The sequence below is a fragment of the Gavialis gangeticus genome, unplaced genomic scaffold (assembly GCF_001723915.1).
Source record: "Gavialis gangeticus isolate Ggan-Ray unplaced genomic scaffold, GavGan_comp1, whole genome shotgun sequence".
In the NCBI taxonomy this organism is placed as follows: domain Eukaryota; kingdom Metazoa; phylum Chordata; order Crocodylia; family Gavialidae; genus Gavialis; species Gavialis gangeticus.
Window position 1 is genome coordinate 30,195,744 of NW_017728994.1, and position 11,032 is coordinate 30,206,775.

The following is an 11,032-nucleotide window of genomic DNA, read 5'->3' on the forward strand; positions in this document are numbered from 1 at the left end:
TTGCCAAAACTCAGTAAGTGGCCCTCTGCCCAAAATAATTGCCTGCCCATGTCTTACAAGCTTCCTTGTTGCATTTTAGCTCACTGAAGAGTTCCCCGCTAAGCCAAGTTGGCTTTCTGCTATACTTGCTAGTCTTCCTGCACATCAGGATGGTTTGTTCCTGCACCCTCAGTAAGGATTTTTTAAAATACAACCCGCTCTCCTGGGCTCCTTTCCCCTTCAGACTGGCCTCCCAGGGGATCCTGCCCATCGGTTTCCTGAGGAAGTAAAGTTCAGTGAACTTTCTGATGTTCAGTGTCCATACTCTGCTGCTCGCCTTCCTTCCTTTCCTCAGGATCCTGAACTCAATCATCACATAGTTTCCGCTGCCCAAGTTGCCAGCCACTACTACATTCCCCATCAATTCTTCCCTGTGCATAAGCAGCACATCAAAGAGAGCATGGCCCCTAGTTGGCCGCTCCAGCACTTGCACCAAGAAGTTGTACCCAACATGCTCCAAAAACTTCCTGGATTGCCTGCACACTGCTGTATTGCCCCCCAGATGTCAGTGACTGAAATCCTCCATGAGAACTAAGGCCCACGATTGGGAAACTTCTGCTGTTTGAAAAAACGCTTACCCACCACTTCCTCCTGGTCTGGTGGTCTAAAGCAGACGCCCACCACAACATAACCCTCTGACCCTAATGCAGAGACTTTCAACAGGCCTATCACTGATTTCCTACTGTACCTCTGAGCAGTCAGATAAGTATTTCATAAAGAGAAACTTCTCCTCTGCCTGTCTTTCCTGAACAGTTTAACTTTACATCCATTCACGACAGTGCTCTAGGCATGCGAGCTCCCACCAAGTCCCTGTTATTCCAATCACATTATAGTGCCGTGACTGTACGAGGACTTCCAATTCTTCCTGCTTATTTCCCAGGCTCTGTGCATTCGTGTACAGACACGTGAAGTAACAAACTGATTGCCCTACTTTCTCAGGAAGAATTAAAAGACCTCTCCTGTTGTCCTCTTCTGCTCATGCTTCCTCTAGGTCAGTGGTCTCCAAACTTTTTTGATCGCGCACCCCTATCAATCAAAAATTTTTGAGCATGCACCCCCAATATATGTATATTTATATAAATAGAAATAGAAATAGAAGTTCTAATATTTTCTTCCCGCACCCCAATGGATCGTCTTGCACACCCCCCGGAGTGCATGCCCCCCACTTTGGAGACCACTGCTCTAGGTCACCCGCTTCCTCACTTACCTCAGGGCTTTCATCTCCATTCCTCCACAAACCTAGTAGGGCTGTGCAAAATTTCACCGGCTTTTTCAATTCAACACTTTTATGACTCATTTTGAGCTGGAAACAGCAAAATAGAATTGAAACGAAGGGCTTAGAAACAGCCTCGAAACAAAACGAGGCTAGTTGAAACATTTCGAAAGTTTCAAAACATTTTGAGTTTTGAAGCCAGCAGTGAGGTGGTGGGAGACAGGGGAGAACCAGGGCTGTGGTCCCAGCAGCAGCCAGGAGCGCAGTCCTGGCTCTCCCCATCTCTTGCCACCCGGCTGCAAGAAGCCAATCACAGCACAGGGGAAGGAAACTGAGCCCGGGCTTAGTTCCCCTCCCCAGCACTGCAATTGGGCTGGGGATGGGAAGTCAGCTCAGATGGGCTGGTATGGGGTGGGGGGATGGTGGTTGGGGTGTGTGAGGGGGTGTGGGTGCGCGGGTCTGTACGTATGGCAGTGCAAGGGTGTGGTGGGTGCATGTGTATGGTGGGGTGTGCATGTGGGACTTGCCTATGAACACATACACACACATACTCTACCCCTCTCCCACCTCCACACACATACACCCCTTCTGCTACTGGCCCTGGGGTACCAGTGCAGTTCCATGTTCTGGTCCGGTGATGTACCTGGAGCCACGTGGTGCTGGAGCAGTGCGGGGGCAGGAAGTCAGGGAAATGGCTGGGGGTGGGGCGGGGGGGTGTGGGGGCTGAGCTGCTTGGTCCTGCTGCGGGCTCCACCTGGTCCTACTGCCCCTGGCTCCTGTCATCTTTGACAGGCTGCCAGAAGCAAATATGTATTAATTTATTACATTTTTTAGGGTCCCCACAGGCCAGATAGAATGGCTTGGCAGGCCAGATCCAGCCCACGGGCTGTATTTTGCCCACCCCTGGACTGGGGTGAAGGAGGCCAAAGGGCCAGGGTGGGTCATAGGATGCTCGTCTAGGGCAGCTCCTATTGCTGTGCACACCCTGGTGGAGGCCTGTGGGGGACATGTACCCTGGATCTGTGCATGGGACAGAGGCGGGCTGCCACTGCAAGCTGGGCTCTGCACCCCGCTGCCACGGAGTGGTGAAATGCCACATGCCTGCTACGGGCTGAGTGCACCCCATCCCCTGCCTGCCCAACAGCAGCAGGCACATGGCATCACTCCACTCCCAAGGCAGTAGCAGCAGAGTGCAGGGCCCTGCAGCAGTAGCCTGCCTCCGCCCCACACAGATCTGGGGGGCTCATGCCCCCCAGTTCTCCACCAGGGTGCGCGCAGTGGCGTGAGCCTCCCTGTCCCCCTGGATGAGCTGCCCAGGCTCTGAGCGTCCCATAACCTGCCCCTGCCCTGGGGCCCCATTCACCCCTGCCCCTCTCCCTCCCTCACCACAGGGGCATCAATCTGCCCTCCCATGCCCCTTCCCCATGTCAGACTTACCTGCTGTGGTGCACAGTGCACTACATGCTGCCAGCCTCCTACAGGCTGCAGCTCTGTGTCTGTCTGTGCATGCCACTCCCCACCGATGCAGCTGCCTGCAGCCCATGCCCAGGCTGCCCTATGGCCCTACCTGCTGCCACTGCTGCCCCACGTTTGTGGGGGGCTAAGCCCTGTTAGCCTTGGCCTTTCACCACCTATAATCACAACCTGTTACTTCCGCTTGCTGACAGTGGAATCAATCCTCCCAACCTTAGGGACGCCTGGTCCAGCCTCTTCCACCAATGGAACATGCTCATGTTCCTGCTCCTCTGTTGCTAAGGCTCTATAACTGTTCTCCGTGCAAACTGCTACGTGTGCAGATGAAGACTTCTGCTTGCTGCAAGAGGTCACACGTTTCCAGCTTCCATCTTCCTGGGAGTCTATGTTCTGTTTCTAATCTAGCATCACCTCTGGTGGCCCGTCCTCTTTCGTCCTAGAAGTCTTCTCCAGCATCAAATCAATGAACTCACCACCTCCTCCTGTAACTCTCTTGCCTGCACCAGGAGGCATCACTCACATCACAGGTGCTTTCCTGCCTTCCCTCCTCCCCCACCCCAGCTGTCACTGGAAGGAACCTGCAAGCTGCAGTCTCCACAGCACCAAACCAGAACCTGGGGGAAGCCTCGACAGCGATCAGTTCTACCTGGACAGACACCTGACAAGTGCAAGAGCTGGCAGTGGCAGTTCTAGCATTGTGATGTCCTTCAGCCATCTCTCTGGGTCTCTTAATCTGCCACCAAACACTTCCTGCCCCTCTCTCCAAGCAGACCTTTCCTAGCAAACTCCCCTGTAAGCTGGCCTGTTTGCTGGTTCTTGGTCATCAAGCTTACAGTGAAAGAAAGTGAGGGAGTTTCCCAACATACTCCCTAGCAAACTCCTCTTTGCTTTGGACTCTAGTTAAAGCAGGGGCTTAAGTATTGGTCTAACTCCTGAGTATTGGCTACTTACTAGGCTTGTGCGAAGTGGCTAGTACTCGCTTTGGATTTGGCCGATTTGGGGGACAGTGATTCAATTTGGTGATTTGAATCAGTGTCCCGAATATGATTTGGAGATTTGGCTGCTGTTGAATCAGCCAGATCTCCAAATTGGACAGGCCCCAGCCCCTGCCCACCCTCCCAGCTCTTCCATAGCTGCCCCACCCAGTCCCAGCTCTCGGCTCTTTAAAAAAAAAAAAAATAAAGCCCCAGGCTCATCGGCTCCTGCCAGGCAGGGGGAGATCCCTGCTGCCTCCCACTGCCCCGCACTGCATGGGAGGCTCTACCACAAGCCCCCAGAAGCCCCAACAGCCACTACAGCTGCTGGTGAGTGGGGCCCTTTTTTTATTTTTATTTTTTAAAAGAACTGGGAGCTGGGCCAGGCAGGTCAGCCATGGGGAGGCTAGGAGAGTGGGCGGGGAATTGAGGCTCATGGCAGAGCCTCTCCCACACAGCGTGGGGCAGTGGGGGACAGTGGGGATGGCCCCCCCGCCCGGCAGTAGCTGGTGAGTGGGGGCCTTTTTTTTAAAGGGCTGGGAGCTGGGGCCAGGTGGGGCAGCCATGGGGGGCTGGGGGACCAGGCAGGGGTCTCCCCATGGTCTCCTCCCCTGCCCCCTTACCAGCACAGAGTCTGAGTCCAGCTGCCTGCGACAGCAAGCAGGGACTGCCTGAATGGACCCTTGCACTAACCCTAACACTAGGCCTAACCTTAACCGGGACCTGGACTCATTTCTGGACCCATTCCCTAACCCTAGCACTCAGCCTAACCCTAACCCGGACCTGGACTCGTTTCTGGACCCATTCCCTAACCCTTACAAGGACAGGCTATGGGACTATGAGGACAGGCTATGGGACCTGAACCTGTTCAGCCTCCATAAGAGAAGGCTGAGAGGGGATCTAGTGGCCTGCTACAAACTAGTCAGAGGGGACCTGCAGGCTTTGGGGGAGTCCCTGTTCCCCCAAGCACTACCAGGAGTAACTAGAAATAATGGTCACAAGCTGGCAGAGGGTAGATTTAGGCTAGATATCAGGAGGTGCTACTTCATTGTCAGGGTGGCTAGGATCTGGAACCAACTTCCAAGTGAAGTGGTGCTGGCTCCTATCCTGGTGGTCTTTAAGACAAGGCTTGACAATCACCTTGCTGGGGTTGTTTGACCCCGGTACTCTTTCCTGCCATGGCAGGGGGTCGGACTTGATGATCTGCTCAGGTCCCTTCCGACCCTACCAACTATGAAACTATGAAAACTATGAATCTCCAAAGATCTCAGAATCTTTTCCTAATCAATTTGGAGAGCTTCAAATTGATTAGGACCTTTTTATTGGTCTCCTAATTTGATTCGGATTCGGAGATTCAGCTGCTGAATGGGGCTGAAACTCCACCAAATTCAATCAGCACCCAAAGCTTTGCACAGCCCTACCACTTACTCTAAACGTATGTAGTATAGTTACTCTTAATTAAAGAAAGAACTTACCTTAAATCCTCTCCTTCCAAGGGGAGTGGGGTGGCAAACTCACCTATGAAATGACTTGCAAACTGCTTGCAACCTGCCCTGTTTGCTCCTCCTGTTTATTCAGAGTCTCCATTTATACCTTCCTGGGCTTGGACTGGCTCTGCCCCTTGTTAGGGCTTTTGTCAGACACAGGCAGCAAATCACCCAGCTAGCAGCTCTCCCAGCAGCTCAGAGCACATGGTCAAACACAGTCCACCAAACAAACACTTAGCAAGCCAAGCACATAGACAGCCCTGGCTCACTTACCTTCCCTGAGCAGAATCTGATGCCTAGTTTGTGGCTTGTCTTCATCTTCCTTTTCTTCCTCTTGCTCCCACCAAGCTACTTGCAAAATGTCCTGTGTGCTGTCCCAGTTCACTCACTCCCTGGTCACTAGGGAGTCTCCTTTTACTTATATGCGCACACTCACGTTTCCTGGTCACTTGGGGAGTCTGCTTTTACTTTTACACACACACACAGAAGGCTTCCTCACACTGAGGTTTCTCCCGCTTGCCATGACACACACACACACACACACACACACACGGCTTCCTCACACTGAGGTTTCTCCCGCTTGCCATGGGACAGCAACGAGACCTCAGATTTCCCTGCTCAGGCAATGTGTCTCCAAGCTAATCAGTACTCTATCTTTTTTATTTCCAGTAAGTACATCTTAGTCCAGATCCCTTGGCTTGAGTCAGCAGTTTCCCTTCCTGGGCCGCATCCCTTGGAGTGAGTCAGCATTGTACTGTATGGCATGCTTCTCAGTCCAGGTTCCTCTGGCTGAATCAGCAACCTTGCTGCCCTCCCTCCCTCCAGGGCAGTCCCTGTCCCTTTGGAGTGATTTAACAATTTTACACCATCCTATTCTGTCCTGAAAGTGCAGTTACATCATCACAATGTTATAATCAACAGTATTTATCCTCCAATCATTATTTCAGTTTTATGTTCTTACTAGTACAGTAGTCACATCTCAGTCCTATCTCTGTAGTTTTCTGCCAGAGCTTTAGGAAGTAACAAAGACCAAAAATGGCTACTGGAAAAGACCAGAGATGTAAGGTCTGAATACATACAAATCAGCCCCTCCTCATGACAGACCACTTAGCAAACCTACCCCCTACAGGTAATCAGTCGGTGAAGTGACAGTGAACCTGGCCAACACCAGAAGACACAAGAAAAGTAAGCGTAGCATCAGTTTTTCAATGAATAGAAAAACAAATATAGTCCTGGCAATAACTAATCCAGTGTAACGGCGATTAGGATGTAGTCCCAACTAAAAGGCACTGTAAAAATTGCTGCAAAGGGGCCTGAAAAGCTGAGTAATATGGGCAGAATATAATGGCAGGAGATTCGGTTTGGGAAAGGGCAAAGGGTTATCACTAGAAGTAACAGCATAAAATTAAGGAAGGGAACGTTAGGGAAAACTATTTGGTGGTGAAATCTATTAGCCTGCAGAAACATGACCACTTTCAAGGTTGGAAATCCCATCATTTGGAGGTTTTAAAAAACTGCATTGGAGAACAAACTGCAGGGAATAATGCTCACCTGGGCTGCAGACCTCCCCTGGACACACAGGCAGCACAGGCCTGAGGAGACCTGGCTTCCATTCCTCGCTCTCTCACACACCTGGGGCATGCGCTCACTGCATAGTTAATTTGCGGTATTATTCTGTACCACCCACACATACTTGTGCTGTGTATAGCAGTGTGTGCACCCTTGGCACCTGTGTATTGAGGGGTTTTTTTTTCTGTATTTACCTTTTTTTCCCCCCTTCTCCTTTTCTCCTTTGACCTGTTTCTGAGGACAAAACATGCAGTCTGGCCCTGTGGGCAAGATGGCCCCTGTTGTTCTGGCCATGTGCTCTTTACAAGGAGAGCTGGAGCCTTATATCTGGGTGTGATATGTAAAATCCTCTGGCCTGATTGGCCAGGAGGATCCAAGACTTCTTCAAGCAGATTGGTTAAGAGAGAGAATGGAGTGGGGCACTCCCTGACTGAACAAGGCTCAGATGATGTCATGCTAAAGGATATAAGGTCAGCTAGGCTGGTTTGGGGTGGAGAACCTGCTAGGGCAGGGCTGGGCAAAATACGGCCTGTGGGCCAGATCCAGCTCACCAACTGACTGGACCTGGCCCACAGCTGCCCCTGCAGTGCTCCACATGGGGTCAAGCCCCACCCGCTCCCACTGGGGCAGCCAGCACTGTACCTAGACTCCTGGTGGCCCCAGGTGAACTTTTGGTATCAGGGCCCCTTTTGCCAGAGATAATGATAATAATAATTGGATAACGGAAAAAAAATTACCATTTTCAGCCCCCTTTCTATCCGGGCCTCAGGTGGCCACCCAGTTCACCCATGCCTGTGTCCAGCCCTGGAGGCAGCCCGCACCATGCTCCTGCCAGCCCAGCCCCTGGCCAGCACGCAGCTTCTGGTGGGGCTGTTCCCAGCACAGCGGCAGCCGGCCGCATGTTCCTTTGCTCCCCGCACTTGCAGCAGCAGCCACTGGGCTGAAACTCCCGCGAGCTGGTATAATTCATTGATACCCTAAATGTGAACCCAGCACTTCTTGCTGCTGACTGGTGCTTGGCAGAAGGGTTACACTTCTATCTGCACAGGAAGTTATTCCATTAATTTAGTGGGGTTTTCAAGCTATGCTAACTGGCCTGTCCAGGCCTACAGGCTAAAACCAAACTAAGGCCGTATGTACATGAAATGAGGGGCGTGTGTACACAACACTTTAAAGTGGGCTAGATGCTTCTGCACTGCTTTTATGGTGTTGGTTTTTGTATGTCTTGGCAGCATATTGCCTGTTAATTCCAGCCACTGTAGGAAATTTGGCGGTGTAATGCACCTTAAATTACTTCGGGCGCAGCAAACTAAAACTCCTTTGAGCTGGGTGCCAGCGGGCAGGTGCTGCCCAGGGGCGGGGGAGAGCCTACTGCCACAAAGGGAAGCACCAGCTCCCCCCACAGCCCAGGAACTGCTCCGCCCACTGGCAGTTTGCTCTCCCCTCCCCTCTGGAGAGGCAGGTAAATCAGCAGGGTGTGTGCATGCCACAGGGGTTTAATCAGCCCTAAATTGAAGCGGTGTTTTTTAAAACCCACCGCTTCAATTTAGGGCTCCCATTTCATCTACACACACCCTAAACTTCCACAGAGGCTGGCAGCCCACCCCCAATATGGTGTGGAAACAACCTTTATCAGGAGTGGCCAACCCACAGCACACATTTCATAAGTGGCAAGGACAACCTCTGAATACATCCCATGGCAGATGAGGGAGGGATACAGCAACAGTTAGGGCAAGGAGCAGAAAGCAGAACAAGAGATCAGGCAGAAAGCACAGGGCAAGATGCAGAAAGCAGAGCAACAGATCAGGCAGAGGAAGGGGACTGGAGTCACACTTTGTGGGACCCTTTCCAAAAAAGGTGGGTTCCACTAGCCTAGATCATTCAAGGGCTGATCGTCTTCCTCCTACATTTCCTCCCATGAACCCAGAAGGGCAGAAGAGTTCTGCAATTCACTGGGAAAGAATCACAGAGCCGCTGAGTTTACTGAAGCACAAAGGACTGTGGGATACATTCCAGATGCGGGATACAATCTTGGGCATGACTTTGCAGTGTGGATGCTCATATCTGGCAGCAGATCCCCTGAGGTAACTGCAGTGAAGACTTTCCTCTGCTGCATGACCTCAGGCAAGTTGCATACAATGTGTTTGGTTCTTTTGCGATGGGGCCCCAGATCTGATATGGACCAAGAGGATACTGGGGTATTAACAGTCACAGTTAGGGCTTCATTTGAAGTGAACATTAGAATTTCACAGATGATAACTGCTCCTAGGAAAAAAAATGTTCATTAGGAAAATATGATTTTCAGGATTAATTTTTAATTCTTTACTTTTTCAGGTGCTTTCTAAACCCCCAGTTTTTGGATTTTTGACAAAAAGATGAAGTTTCCCACTACTGATAGACTATTAAGAGTCCCACCTCACAGACTGCTAGGACATGCAGTGGAAGATCCAAGTGGCCATTTTTCTCTGTGTCTTCTTTGATTTCTCTCTTGTTATACAATATGATTTATGACCTATGCCAAGAGAGGCCACATTGGCATGAGTCCTTTGGCTTTGGACAGAAGTTACTCCTGCTCAGATCTCTTATCCAAAGCCTTTCTTGTCATCTCACCCCTTCTTTCATGCGTGATTACAAGTGTCAGGATATAAAAAAATCAAAGTAATCTTTCTCCACTGATGCTGTTTGCTTTTGTACTTCTCCTGGAAAAGGAAAACTCAGCTAGTCAGTTTTAGTTTTTGTATACGGTTCATTTTACTTCGAGCAAATGGTGCTGGGAAAGGATAGTGCTGATCTCAACAATTCACAGCGACTCCTTTTCCCGTGAAGTTAGCCTTACTAATGGTTTACAATCAGCTGCCAATTCCCTCCCATCCATTTCTTATTTACAAAGTTTGGCTGAATACATTCTTATGAATGATTCAAACTGTGTCTGTTAGCTCTGACTGGGTTCAGAGGTCATATTCTCTACTGTTAGTCCCTGTTAGGATGTATATCACTTTTAAACTGAGGTCTCTGGCAAGAATCTACTGATTTACAAATGAAAAAAATAATTTTTGACAAACATTCATTATTTAACTTTTAAAAATGTCTTGGAATATTGGTTCCACAAATATTCCTGCTATCAAACTTCTCTGCTAGGATTCCTCCAAACAACAAGCACCAAAGAAGTGAATCCCAAAGAAACTGATACATTTTGGATCTGAGGGCTGGTCAATGTCGTGCAATATTCAAACACTCCTGTCTCAAATCAATATGGGCCTGAGCCTGCAAGTTGCCCTCTGGGCATGATCTAAGAATGTAGCATAAAAAGTTCAGTGCATGGTTAAGTGTCTTCATAGATTTCATAGAGTTTTAGGGTCAGAAGGGACCTCACTAGATCATCGAGTCCGACCCCCTTGCCCTAGGCAGGGAAGAGCACTGGGGTCAGATGGCCGCAGCCAGGTACTTGTCTAGTCACCTCTTAAAGACCTCCAAGGCAGGGAAGAGCACCACCTCCCTTGGAGGCTTATGCGGTGCACCCAGAGGGTGGTGGAGGGGTCATTTTCAACCTGGAAAAATGTGGGCACTGGAGTTCCCCAGGGTTTGGTCCTTGGACCAGTGCTGTTCAATATCTTCATCAGTGACTTGGATGAGGGCATGGAAAGCACTCTGTCCAAATTCATGGACAACACCAAATTATGGGACAAAGTAAACACACTGGAGGGCAGGGAGTGGATTCAGGCAGATTTGGACAGGTTGGGAATGCGGACTGAACAGAATAGGATGCAGTTTAACAGGGATAAGTGCAAAGTGCTGCATCTAGGGAAAAAGAATCACCAACACACCTACAGACTCGGAGGTGACTTTCTAAGCATCACAGCAGCAGAAAAGGGATCTCGGAGTTGTAACTGACTCCAAAATGAACACGAGTCATCAGTGTGACTAAGTGATAAGTAAAGCCAATTCCACTCTTTCATGCATTAAAAAGTGCATCTAAGAATGTGATACTTCCCCTTTATGCAGCATTGGTAAGACCACAGCTGGAGTAAGCATCCAGGTCTGGGCACTGCACTTCAGGAGGGATGTGGATAATTTTGAGAGGGTCAAGAAGAGGACTACTTGTATGGTTATGGGCCTATAGGTAAGATCCTACGAGCAGAGATTGAGGGACCAGAATCTCTTCAGCCTCTGCAAAAGGAGGCTGAGAGGGGATCTTGTAGCCGTCTACAAATTCATCAGGGGGGACAGCAAGGAATAGGGGATACTCTGTTTACCAGGGCATCTCTTGAGGTTACTAG